This window comes from Pan troglodytes, chromosome 7, assembly GCF_028858775.2.
Source record: "Pan troglodytes isolate AG18354 chromosome 7, NHGRI_mPanTro3-v2.0_pri, whole genome shotgun sequence".
Taxonomy (NCBI): Eukaryota; Metazoa; Chordata; class Mammalia; order Primates; family Hominidae; genus Pan; species Pan troglodytes.
In genome coordinates, this window is record NC_072405.2 from 118,367,793 (window position 1) to 118,381,868 (window position 14,076).

Sequence of the window (14,076 nt, forward strand, 5' to 3'; positions counted from 1 at the left end):
CAGCAAAGATTGCTGCCTGTTCCTTCCTCTGGAAGCTTCATTCCAGAGGGGCACCTGCCATATCCCAGCCAGAGCTCTCCTGTATGAAGTGTCTGTCGACCCCAGCTGGGAGTGTCTCCTAGTCAGGAGGCACGGGGGTCAGAGACCAATTGAGGAGGCAGTCTGTCCCTTAGCAGAGCTCGAGAACTGTGCTGGGAGATCCACTGCTGTCCTCAGAGCCAGCAGGCAGGAATATTTAAGTCTGCTGAAGCTGCAACCACAGCTGCCCCTTCCCCCAGGTGCTCTGTCCCAGGGAGATGGGAGTTTTATCTATAAACTCCTGACTGGGGCAGCTGCCTTGCTTTCAGAGATGCCCTGCCCCAAGAGGAGGAATCTAGAGAGGCAGTCTGGCTACTGTGGCTTTGCGGAGCTGCAGTGGGCTTGACTCAGTTCGAACTTCCAGGCAGCTTTGTTTACACTATGAGGGGAAAACCGCCTACTCAACCCTCAATGATGGTGGACTCCCCTCCCCCCACCAAGCTCGAGTGTCCCAGGTCAACTTCAGACTGCTGTGCTGACAGTGAGAATTTCAACCCAATCAATCTTAGCTTGCTGGGCTCTGTGGCAGTGGGATCCGCTGGGCTACACCACTTGGCTCCCTGGCTTCAGCCCCCCTTGTAGGGGAGTGAATGGTTCTATCTTGCTGGTGTTCCAGGAGCCACTGGGGTATGAAGAAAAACTCCTGCAGCTAGCTCGGTGTCTGCCCAAATGGCCGCCCAGTTTTGTGCTTGAAACCCAGGGCCCTGGTGGTACAGGCACCCAAGGGAATCTCCTGGTCTGCGGATTGAGAAGACCTTGGGAAAAGTGTAGGAACTGGGCTGGAATGCACAGTTCCTCATGACACAGTCCTTCACAGCTTCCCTTGGCTAGGGGAGGGAGTTCCCTGAACCCTTGCACTTCCCAGGAGAAACAACGCCCCACCCTGCTTCAGCTCTCCCTCCATGAGCTGCACCCACTGTTTAACCAGTCCCAATGAGATAAGCCTGGTACCTCAGTGGAAATGCAAAATCACCCACCTTCTGCGTTGATCTCACTGGGAGCTAAAGACCAGAGTTTTCCTATTAGGCCACCTTGCCAGCATCAACTAATGGGCAAAATAACCAGCTAGCATCATAATGACAGATCAAATTCACACATACCAATATTAACCTTAAATGTAAATGGGCTAAATTCCCCAATTAAAAGACACAGACTGGCAAATTGGATAAAAAGTCAGGACCCATCCAGGTGCTACATACAAGAGACCCATCTCATGTGCAAAGACACGCATAGGCTCAAAGTAAAGGGATAAAAGAATATTTATGAAGTAAATGGAAAGCAAAAAAAGCAGGGATTAAAATCCTAGTCTCTGATAAAACAGACTTTAAACCAACAAAGATCAAAAAAGACTAAGAAGGGCATCACATAATGGTAAACAGATCAATGCAACAAGAAGACCTAACTATCCTAAATATATACGCACCCAATACAGGAGCACCCAGATTCATAAAGCAAGTTCTTAGAGACCTACAGAGAGACTTAGACTCCCACACAATAATAGTGGGAGACTTTAACACCACACTGTAAGTATTAGACAGATCAATGAGACAGAAAATTAACAAGGATATTCAGGACTTGAACTCACCTCTGGACCAAGCAGACAGACCTAATGGACATCTACAGAACTCTCCACCCCAAATCAACAGAATACATATTCTTCTCAGCACTACATGACACTTATTCTAAAATTGAACACATAATTGGATGTAAAACACTCCTCAGCAAATGCAAAAGAACAGAAATTATAACAAACAGTCTCTTAGACCACAGTGCAATTAAACTGGAACTCAGGACTAAGAAACTCACTCAAAACCACACAACTACATGGAAACCTAACAACCTGCTCCTGAATGACTACTGGGTAAACAATGAAATTAAGGTAGAAATAAATAAGTTCTTTGAAACCAATGAGAACAAAGACACAATGTACCAAAATCTCTGGGACACAGCTAAAACAGTGTTTAGATGGAAATTTATAGCATTAAATGCCCACAGGAGAAAGCAGGAAAGATCTAAAATCGACACCCTAACATCACAATTAAAAGAACTAGAGAATCAAGAGCAAACAAATTGAAAACCTAGCAGAAGACAAGAAATTACTAAGATCAGAGCAGAACTGAAGGAGATAGAGGCACGAAAAACCCTTCAAAAAATCAATGAATCCAGGAGCTGGTTTTTTGAAAAGATTAACAAAATAGATAGACCGATATCCAGACTAATAAAGAAGAAAAGAGAGAAGAATCAAATAGACACAATAAAAAAAGATAAAGAGGATATCACCACTGATCCCACAGAAATACAAAATACCATCAGAGAATACTATAAACACCTCTATGCAAATAAACAAGAAAACCTGGAAGAAATGGATAAATTCCTCGACGTACACACCCTCCCAAGACTAAACCAAGAAGAAGTCAAATCTCTGAATGAAGCAATAACAAGTTCTGAAATTGAGGCAGTAATTAATAGCTTACCAACCCAAAAAAGCCCAGGACCAGACAGATTCACAGCTGAATTCTACCAGAGGTACAAAGAGGAGCTGGTACCATTCCTTCTGAAACTATTCCAAACAATAGAAAAAGAGGGACTCCTCCCTAACTCACTTTATGAGGCCAGCATCACCCTGATACCAAAACCTGGCAGAGACAAACAAAAAAAGAAAAATCAGGCCAATAACCCTGATGAACATTGATGCAAAAATCCTTTTAAAAATACTGGCAAACTGCATCCAGCAGCATATCAAAAAGCTTCTCCTCCACGATCAAGTTGGCTTCATCCCTGGGATGCAAGGCTGGTTCAACATATGCAAATGAATAAACATAATCCATCACATAAACAGAACCAACGACAAAAACCACATGATTATCTCAATAGATGCAGAAAAGGCCTTCAATAAAATTCAACACCCCTTCATGCTAAAAACTCTCAATAAACTAGGTATTGATAGAACGTATCTCAAAATAATAAGAGCTATTTATGACAAACTCACAGCCAATACAATACTGAATGGACAAAAGCTGGAAGCATTGCATTTGAAAACTAGCAGAAGACAAGGATGCCCTCTCTCACCACTCCTATTCATCATAATATTGGAAGATGTGGTCAGGGCAACCAGGCAGAAGAAAGAAATAAAGGGTATTCAAATAGGAAGAGAAGTCAAATTGTTGCTGTTTGCAGATGACATAATTGGATATTTAGAAAACCCCATTGTCTCAGCCCAAAATCTCCTTAAGCTGATAAGCAACTTCAGCAAAGTCTCAGGGTACAAAATAAATGTGCAAAAATCACAAGCATGCCTATATACCAATAATAGACAGAGAGCCAAATCATGAGTGAACTCCCATTCACACTTGCTACAAAGAGAATAAAATATCTAGGAATACAACTTACAAGGGATGTGAAGTACCTCTTCAAGGTGAACTACAAACCACCACTCAAGGAAATAAGAAAGGACACAAACAAATGGAAAAACTTACATGCTCATGGATAGGAAGAATCAATATCATGAAAATGGCCATACTGCCCAAAGTAATTTATAGATTCGATGCTATCCCCGTCAAGCTACCATTGACTTTCTTCACAGAATTAGAAAAAACTACTTTAAATTTCATATGGAATCAAAAAGAGCCCGTATAGCCAAGACAATCCTAAGCAAAAAGAACAAAGCTGGAGGCATCATGCTACCTAACTTCAAACTATACTACAAGGCTACAGTAACCAAAACAGCATGGTATTGGTACCAAAACAGATATATAGACCAATGGAAAAGAACAGAGGCCTCAGAAATAAGGCCACACAGCTCCAACTATCTGATCTTTGACAAACATGACAAAAACAAGCAATGGGGAAAGATTCCCTATTTAATAAGTGGTGTTGGGAAAACTGGATAGCTATATGCAGAAAACTGAAAGTGGACCCCTTCCTTACATCTTATACAAAAATTAACTCAAGATGGATTAAAGACTTAAACATAAGACCTAAAACCATAAATACCCTAGAAGAAATCATAGGCAATACCATTCAGGACATAGGCATGGGCAAAGACTTCATAAGTAAAACACCAAAAGCAATGGCAACAAAAGCCAAAATTGACAAATAGGATCTAATTAAACTAAAGAGCTTCTGCACAGCAAAAGAAACTATCATTGAGTGAACAGGCCTACAGAATGGGAGAAAATGTTTGCATCTATCCATCTGACATAGGTCTAATATCCAGAGTCTACAAAGAACTTAAACAAATTTACAAGAAAAAACAAACAACCCCATCAGAAAGTGGTCAATAGACATGAACAGCCCCTTCTCAAAAGAAGACATTGAGGCAGTCAACAAACATATGAAAAAAATCTCATTATCATTGGTCATTAGAGAAATGCAAATCAAAACCACTATGAGCTAACATCTGACAGCAGTTAGAATGGTGATCATTAAAAAGTCAGGAAACAACAGATGCTGGAGAGGATGTGGAGAAACAGGAAGGCTTTTACATTGTTGGTGGGAGTGTGAATTAGTTCAACCATTGTGGAAGAAAGTGTGGTGATTCCTCAAGGATCTAGAACCAGAAATACCATTTGACCCAGCATTCCCATTACTGGGTATATACCCAAAGGATTATAAATTATTCTACTATAAAGACACGTGCACACATATATTTATTGTGGCACTGTTCACGATAGCAAAGACTTGGAACCAACCCAAATGCCCATCAATGAGAGACTGGATAAAGAAAATGTGTCACATATACACCATGGAATACTATGCAGCCATAAAAAAGGATGAGTTCACGTTCTTTGCAGGGACATGGATGATGCTGGAAACCATCACTCTCAGCACACTAACAAAGGAACAGAAAACCAAACACTGCATGTTCTCACTCATAAGTGGGAATTGAACAATGAGAACACATGGACACAGGGAGGGGAACATCACACACTGGGGCTTGTCAGGATGTGGGGGGCTAGGGAGGGATAGCATTAGGAGAAATACCCAACATACATGACAGTTTGATGAGTGCAGCAAACCACCATGGCACGTGTATACCTGTGTAACAAACCTGCATGTTCTGCACATGTATCCCAGAACTAAAAGTATAATTAAAAAAAAAAAAAAGAAAAGAAAAAAATGTAGGCCAGGCACAATGGCTCCCACCTGTAATCACAACACTTTGGGAGGCCAAGGTGTGTGGATCACTTGAGCCCAGAAATTCAAGGCCATTCTGGGCAACATAGAGAAACCCTCTTTCTACAAAAAATACAAAAATTAGCTAGGCGTGGTGGCGCATGCCTGTATCCCAGCTACTTGGAAGTTTGAGGTGCAAAGATTGCTTGAGCTGGGGAATTCAAGGCTGCAGTGAGCCATAATTGTGTCACTGCACTCCAGCCTGGGCAACAGAGTAAGACTCTGTCTCAAGAAAACAAAAAAGAAGGAGGAAGGGAGGGAGGGAGGGAAGAAAGGAAGGAAGGAAGGAAGGAAGGAAGGAGGGAAGGAAGGAAGGAAAAAAGATAATCAGATGAAAAAGAAAAGAAAAGGGAAAGTAACAGAAAGGAAAGGAAAAGAAAAGAAAAGGAAGGAGAAGAGAAGAGAAAAGAAAAGAAAAAAAGGAAAGGAAAGAAAGAAAAGAAAAAAAGGAAAGAAAAGAAAAGAAGTCCATGGAAAGTAAACTCATCTCAGGTCAGTCTCCCTGGGAGTTCATAAGACCAGAGTGGGTAGCTGTATGGGATACTAAGAAGCCTAGGCCCAGAAACCCCCCGTGCCCAAACTTCCCACACTTCCAGAGTGGTACAGACTGGACACAGCTTCAGAAATGGAAAGGGCCAGTCCAGCTAGAACAAGATTGTCATGGCAGTGAGTGGATGGGAGGTGAGCATAGGAATCAGACTGATCATCCTTCTAGCCTACTGCAGTTGGGGTTCAAAGATGGCCTCAATTTAATTTTTAAAAAATAATTTTATAGGCCAGGCGTGGTGGCTCACGCCTGTAATCCCAGCACTTTGGGAGGCCGAGGTGGGAGGATCACGAGGTCAGGAGATTGAGACCATCCTAGCTAACATGGTGAAAAAATTAAAAATTAAAAAATTAGCCGGCATGGTGGCAGGTGCCTGTAGTCCCAGCTACTCGGGAGGCTGAGGCAGGAGAATGGTGTGAACCTGGGAGGCAGAGCTTGAAGTGAGCCGAGATCGTGCCACTGCACTCCAGCCTGGGTGACAGAGCGAGACGCCATCTCAAATAATAATAATAATAATAATAATAATAATAAAATAATTTTATAAGACATCAATATAAATAAAATATGAACTCTGCCTTTGAGGAATTTTAAGATCAATATGGAAAATAAGACAAGATCATTAATACATTATAAATAAATACGCCAGACATGGTGGTACACACCTGTAATCCTAACACTTTGGGATGGTAAGGCAGGAGTATTGCCCGAGCCCAGGAGGTCGAGGCTGCAGTGAGCTGTAATAGTGCCACTGCACTCCAGCCTGGGTGACAGAGTGGGACCCTGTCTCAAATAAATAAACAAATAAATAATAACATAACATAGCATAGCATAACAACATAATATCTGTGTCATTAAAGATGTAAAAAAAATTACCTCTGATTGGAAGGATCAATAACATCCTCATAGAGAACTGAAAAAAAACTGATAAAACATAGGAAAGAATAGTGAAACCCCATCTATACTAAAAATACAAAAGTTAGCCAGATATGGTGGCACATACCTGTAGTACCAGCTACTCAGGAGGCTGAGGCAGGAGAATCGCTTGAACTAAGGAGGCAGAGGTTGCAGTGAGCCACCGCACTCCAGCTTGGGCGACAGTGAGACTCCCTCTGAAAAACAAACAAACAAAAAAACATAAGAAAGAAAAGGCTGGGTGTGGTGTCTCATGCCTGCAATCCCAGCACTTTGGGAGGCCGAGGCAGGTGGATAACCTGAAGTCAGGAGTTCGAGACCAGCCTGGCTAAAATGGTGAAACTCTGTCTTTACTAAAAATATTAAAAAAAACAAAAACAAAAAATAGCCAGGCGTGGTGGCGCGTGCCTGCGATCCCTGCTACTTAGAAGGATGAGGCGGGAGAATCGCTTGAACCTGGGAATGGAGGCTTCAGTGAGCCGAGATCATGCCACTGCACTCCAGCCTGGGTGACAGTGAGACTCCATCAAAAAAAAAAACAGAAAAAGAGAGAGAGAGAAAGAAAGAAAGAAAGAAAGAAAGAAAGAAAGAAAGAAAGAAAGAAAGAAAGAAAGGAAAGAAAGCAAGCAAAGGAAGGAAGGAAAGAAGAAAGAGGAAGGAAGGAAGGAAGTAAACAGAAAGAAAGAAAGAGAAAGAAGGAAAGAAAGAAAGAAAGAAAGAAAGAAAGAAAGAAAGAAAGAAAGAAAGAAAGAAAGAAAGAGAAAGAAAGACCTCAAGTTGGGAAAGCAACATTCAATAGGCAGTCTATTTGGCTGGAACATACAACGTCTAAAGTGTCCTGGGAAGTGATAAAGTTAGAGATGAAAGAGGACATGTTGACGCTCTGAACAGAGCACCCAAAGGGATCCAAAGAGCTGCCTTAGCAATGTAGGAGACTCACTCCTGATGCAGTGCCATCCTGCAGGGTGTCAAGAATTAGCTAGGACATAAATACAAGCTACCGTCTTTTGTCCCCTTATAACATATGGTAGAATCAGTCAACCTAAAATAAGATTGGCAACAGTTAAAGCGTGAGGTCTTCAATTTTACCTGTGAGCATTAGACTTAGTAAAAATATGGGTCCAAAGGGGGTTAAAAACATAGAAATGAAAGAAGCCATATTTGGCAATACTAGATGTGGAAAAAAGAACTAACTGATGAATCAACTTTCATTACAAAATTTTCACAGGAAAAAAGATCTCAACAAAAGTAAGAAAATAAGAATGAAAATGGAAATATTAGAAGTGGTTTCAACGTACTCTGCAGAAAAGTGATCAGAAATTAAATTGATTTGATGCAATTCACTCCAGAAAAAAAAAAATATTTTTTCAGCAAAAAATGCATTGCTGTGGAATAATTAGGATGAAATTCTCCACACTAGCACTACACCATGAGAATGGAAGCACTGCCCTAAAGCAGGGATTTTGTTTTATTCATTGCTAAATCATCAGTGTCTAACCCAGTACAGGTCTCAGACTGACTTTTCCCATTTTATTTTACTGGGTTTATTCAACAGTTATTTACTGAGTCCTCACTGGGTAGCAAGTCTTCGATAATCGTCATGGATAGAGCTATGAACAAGAGCTATGAACAGCTCACTCCGCCTTTGAGCTCAAATCTGGCAGTGTCTCAGAATCCCCCAGGAAATCTTCCAAGCATGCTTTGCTGTCTAGAGAAGTCCACTAGGATTCTGAATCCACTTTACGTTCCTCTAATTCTCAACATATTAAAGCTGAAGCCACCTTTTCCAACTCAAGCATTACAATGAGCAATGTAGACCAAGGCTTCATAATTGATTTGGTCTTTTCAAAATTCTCCTTTTTTACACTTATTTACCAAAAGAAGAAAAAAAGAAGCTTCAGTCTTTATTAAACAAAGGAAGTAGAAGACAGCTAAGGGAACAGGTCAGGACCGCTCCTTTCCCCTACACATATGCAGACTTACAAACACAGACGCCCCCGAGTGAATGTCAGGGACCACCAGGGGACAGACTGATGGGCAGAGGGAGGCCAAACCCTCCGAGAATGGGCCAGGATCCCAGGGTGGGCTGAGACCTGGGCCAGGGGCAGCCGTTCTGAGGGGTTATGCCTGAGCAGCTTGGAGATGAGGTCCTGGGGCTCTCATGGGCACAGAAGGGGGAATTTTAGGGCCACCTTGACGATTCGCCCATAGGCCTCATTGTGTGTGGGGTTCCCCACCAGCGGCTCATAGCCGAGTGCTCCGATGTACCACAGATCCACCTTCTCGGTGTGCGCGTGCCCCTCAATTGTCTCTGGGGACAGGTAGTCCAGGGTGCCACACATTTGTCTTCCTCCTCAGTGAGGGGGCATGCACAGGGCAGCCGAAGTCGGCAACTTTCAGCTCGCCTTCAAGCCCTGAGAGTGGATTATCTGGCTTCATGTCTGGGAGTCACCTTCTTCCCGTGGCAGTACATCAGAGCATCTGCCACCTCCCCCATGATGGTGGCTGTTGGCTTCTTGTCAAAGGTGCGGCTCTTTCGCAGCTCCTGGTACAGCTCCTCGGGGGTAGGGGTGGCGGGGGCGTACTCTAGAATCCAGTAGATTTTTCTCAGGTCATAAAAATAGTTGTAGAGACTCAATATGTTGGGATGCTGAAAGGGGGCCTGGATTTCCATCTGCCTGCGCATCTGGTGCTCCCCACGCCCTCCTCTATCTGAGACTTGAAGGCCTTGAGGGCCACGATGAAATGGCTTGTCTTCTTTCTAGCCAAGTACACATGTGCAAACTTGTCTTTGCCCAGGGGACGCCCAGTCTCAAGGTCGTCGACCAGGAAGGGCCGCGTTAAGATGCTGCGTGTCCCACAACTGTTCTCTACCACCTCATGGCCGGGGCCGCTGCGGGCTGTGGGTCTGCGCAGCTCGGGAGCTCACGCGCAGCTTCGGTGGGGATCCTCGGGAGGACTCGCGGGAGCAGGGTACTCAGGCCGGCTGGAGCCGTCTGCTTGCCATAGGGCCAGGGATAACTGTTCTCCTTCTGGGCCATCCTTGGAGGGAAAGCAGGAGGAGAGCTGAGGCCCGAGGCACAGCTGCTCTCCTAGCCACCACAAACGATGGAAATCTGCCTTAAAAAACAAAACAAAACAAAAAGAACTGGCAGCATTTTCATCATTTTTTCTCACTCTGGAAGTATTAAGCACAACTGTTTATAAAATTATTCTGACGCCCGACTTAGTAAAAAGCTTGAAAAATGACTTTACAACAGCTAAATTAGAATTCAAGAGTTCAAGCACAGCTCCAGTAAGAATGTACGTAAGCACGCCACACATTCAGAAATCATGATCCTAACTATAATTGTGTATTCTGTCATTTAAAAGCAATTGTATTATTTTTCATAATTAAAATCAAGGCAGTTGGAGCTACAACTAGGAAAAAAATAAAATAAAATGAAGGCAATCCTCTTTCATCATCTCATATATTTCTCAAAAATGTTCTTTTCTTCTTGTCTACTGAAATATAGTTTCTGGGCCCAAGAAATAAGAGGTTTCTCTTCACACCCTTGGGGATAATTCTGAGAAGAGACCTGTCCAGGGACCATTGCTGACCAGTGCTGATTCACATGACTGTGTCACAAAAATAGAAGATGTCATTGGGTTTGGGTTCCTCTTGGAACATCAAAATGAACACAGATTGAAATTCTCCCAAAAATACTCCCCAACCATTTTAGCACAGAGAAAGGCTGTTCTCCATGTGGACATGTTGAACATGTTCTGATTGTTCAAGCCAGGATCTCAAAGGATTTGGCAGGTGGAGACAGCAGAGCAGGTTATGACACCAGCTTTGTCTTCCCACGTGTGGATCACCATTCTTTTCCTCACTCTCTCCCAGCCCTTTGCCCCCATTTCCACTGTTTCCCCAAATCCCAGATCATCCATTTAACATGCATTCACTGGGCACCTACATCAGTAAGAATGTTTGTCACTGAAGGGAAAATACACTTATTCATCTTCTGTTCCCCTTATCCAGGGCATCTGCTGTTTTATGTGTGAGGAGTTAGGGGAGTGTAGGCATGACACAGAGTCTAGCGGGCACCTGTGAGCTTGTCCATCATTGTGCATCAGGAGAGTGCTAAAAGGCCACAAGAAAAGTAAAGCAACTTAACAAACTGTCCCTTCTCTATTCTTCATAAGTTGCCACATCACAGTGCTTTGAGGTGCCAGATCATGCCTTTTATTAATTTCATTAACAAGACTCAATCCCTTCAGAGCAAGAGCTAAATCCCACCCCAGCTGTGACACAATAGAATTCTCAGAAGCTAAAACTTCTTAGGGAAAGAGCAATAAATCAGGATGCAGCACCTCCTCCCTGAATCTTCTCCAGCAAAAGTTATATTTTTCAGGCGAATAGGATCAAGCAGCAAAAAATAAGTGCACTCAGGTTTCTCTGTGATGTGATTACTACCCTGTGGGAGGGAGAGGATGGTAGATGGAGAGAAAATTTGACCCTACCTTGGATTTTTTTTCAAGTTGGCATTTTGGCAGTCTATCTACAAGTGCTTTCAGAATGCCAAGTCCACCGTAGAGCCCAGCCAGAAACAGAGACCTCAGGTGCCTTGTGATAAGCCACTGTTTCACTTGCTCTGCTTTTCTAAGGTGTCAGGTGAACAGAGCCTTGTGCTGCAACCTTAGAACTGGGCGCACAGTGGCTTCGAGGCAACCAAACACCCCCGCCACCACGGTGCCGCACTGCCAGGCTGGGAGAGGAGGAGGCCCAGCTTTCTTCTTTTTAAAGAAAGATCTTGCTACTTTGCCCCTGTTTTTAACCTTCCCTTTTCTGCCACATACTCTACTCAGGCTTATCAGTCAGTGAGCCAAAGTGGACCAGCTCCTGCCACAACTTTGCTGTTGCCACAACAGGCTGTTTTACCCTCAGGGCTTTTCAAGGGTGGAGAGCACCTGGCTTCTCCATCATCCATTCTTCCTTTACGCTTTGCAGAATGTCAGGAGCACTGGCTTGGGAGACCAACAAACAAGGCTTGGACTTCAGCTGTGCATTCTTGGATAACATGCTTAACGTCTCCGAACCTCAGTTTCCTCATCTGTAAAATGAGGATCGTTATATCTGCCCTTTGGTGCCTTGTTAGGGATTAATAAGAGAATACATAAAACACTTACAATAAGGTCTAACATGCACCAAGCACTTGCATAGCGGGTATCAAATGCAGGTATGTGCATAGCAGGTATGCAAAAACACAGATTTTATTTTACCAGGAAGGTGCCTTAAATGCCATTACTTCTTTTGATAATTCCCCCTTGTTCATTTGACCCTCTTACTGAACCATCAGGATTCAACCCAAGTCTCTTTGACCCCAGAAAAATTTTTCCCAACTTTGTAAAGTTCAGTGTGTCTTGGTCCATGTTCTCAAAGCAAATTATTTGAGCATCTTCACTGCAGCGATTCCTGGAATGTTGAATGTAGTCATCTCCTTGTCTGTCAGTCCCTTCCTGCCATACCCTCAACACTTGGAAGGTAAAGGAGAGATTGTTTGGTGTGAGGGTTTAGGTACAGAATTCTGAAGCCAGACTGCCTGGGACCACATCCCATCCTTCTTTTGCCAGTTAACTGTGTGCCTCAGCATTCTCCCTCAAACCAGGAGTGAGAATAACAGTACCTACCTCCCAAAGTTAACTTAGAAGTGTGCCCAGCACATAGTAGTCACCATAGAAGTGTTAGCTTTTATTTATTTATTTAACTCTTCTTTGAGTCTTCAGGTTCTGGGAGATACCAGGTGTTTGATACAGAGGGGTTGGAGAAACCAGGGAACCACTGCAAATTACAAGGAGAATGAGTTTGGCATTTCATTTAGGGCAACACATCATGTAATGGTTCAAAAGTAATGAAACTGGTATCCAAAAGATTTGAAAACAGGATCTCAAAGAGATATTTGCACACCCATGTTCATTGCAACATTGTTCACAATAACCACAATGTATCCATCCAAAGATAAATGGGTACACAAAATACGGTATATACATATAATGGGACATTATTCAGCTTTAAGAAAGAAGGAAATCCTGTCATTTGCTACAGCATTATGAACCTTGACGACATTGTGCTAAGCCAATCACAAAATGACAAATACTGCTTGATTCCGCTCATATGAGGTTGCTAAAGTAATCAAACTCATACAAACAGTGAGTAGAATGGTGGTTTCCAGGGGCTGGGGGTAGGGGAAAAGAGAAAATTGTTATTCAATGGGCAAGAGTTGTGTCATGCAAGGGGGAAAATGTTCTTGAGCTCTGCTGTATCACAATGGGCATATACTTAACAATTCCGTAATATACACATAAAAACTGTTAAGTAAGTAAATCTATGGTATGTGTTTTTAACCACAATTTAAAATTTTTTTAATTTAAAAATTTAAAGCCAAAAATAACTACATCAGGTGTGTCAAGCTCAACACCATAAACTTATTTCTGTTCACTCCCACCTCAGGTGACTGCTGGTCTGCATGAGACAGTCAGTTCTTAGTAAAAACTAAAAGTGGGTCATGGTTCTTTTTTTTATGACATATACCTATGTCTCCATGTCTGCGCCAATGTGTTTATTTTTACTGAACACACATTGACATCATTTGAAAGTCCTGAGGCAATTAGGGAAAAACTGTATGGAATGAATGTTACCTGACATTTTTTTTTTTTTTTAACTTTTTTTTTTTTTAATTATACTTTAAGTTTTAGGGTACATGTGCACATTGTGCAGGTTAGTTACATATGTATACATGTGCCATGCTGGTGCGCTGCACCCACTAACTCGTCATCTAGCATTGGGTGTATCTCCCAATGCTATCCCTCCCCCCTCCCCCCTCCCCACCAATTACCTGACATTTTAATGCTTTACTTTCTCTCTACCCAAGGAGTAGTTTGCTTTCCAAACAAGTCTTCTACTAGATAGCCTGTTTTATTTTTCTTCATAGTACTTATTTCACTGGCACTATACAATACAGTGGGCTATTGATCTACTGCATGATAGTATAATTTAATTGCATGAGAGCACAAATTTGTTTTTTTTACTACTATATCCTCAGCACGTGGAAGAGTTTCCAGCACATAGTAGGTGCTCAATTAACACTTGTTGAATTAATGAATAATTCCTCTGATAGTGGGAAGGACAAGAAAAAAATAGATTGTCCCAAGCTTAGCCATCAAAGTAAATGTGCTTACATTGAATAGAAATTGTCTTTGGAAGGATAGAATTCTTTGATCTTTTTGCTTGCATTATTTTATGCCTTTGAGTCAGAGGATGAAAGCCTCAGTGCAGCTCTGCAATCCAGCAAATATGAATGTAGTTATGATTCTTTAACTAGATG

General features: G+C 42.4%; 1 pseudogene; it reads right to left on the reverse strand.

Annotated features, from left to right (window-relative positions):
* Positions 1-8,658: 8,658 nt before the first annotated feature.
* LOC472840 (aurora kinase B-like) lies at positions 8,659-13,537 on the reverse strand (annotated as a pseudogene).
* Positions 13,538-14,076: the final 539 nt, after the last annotated feature.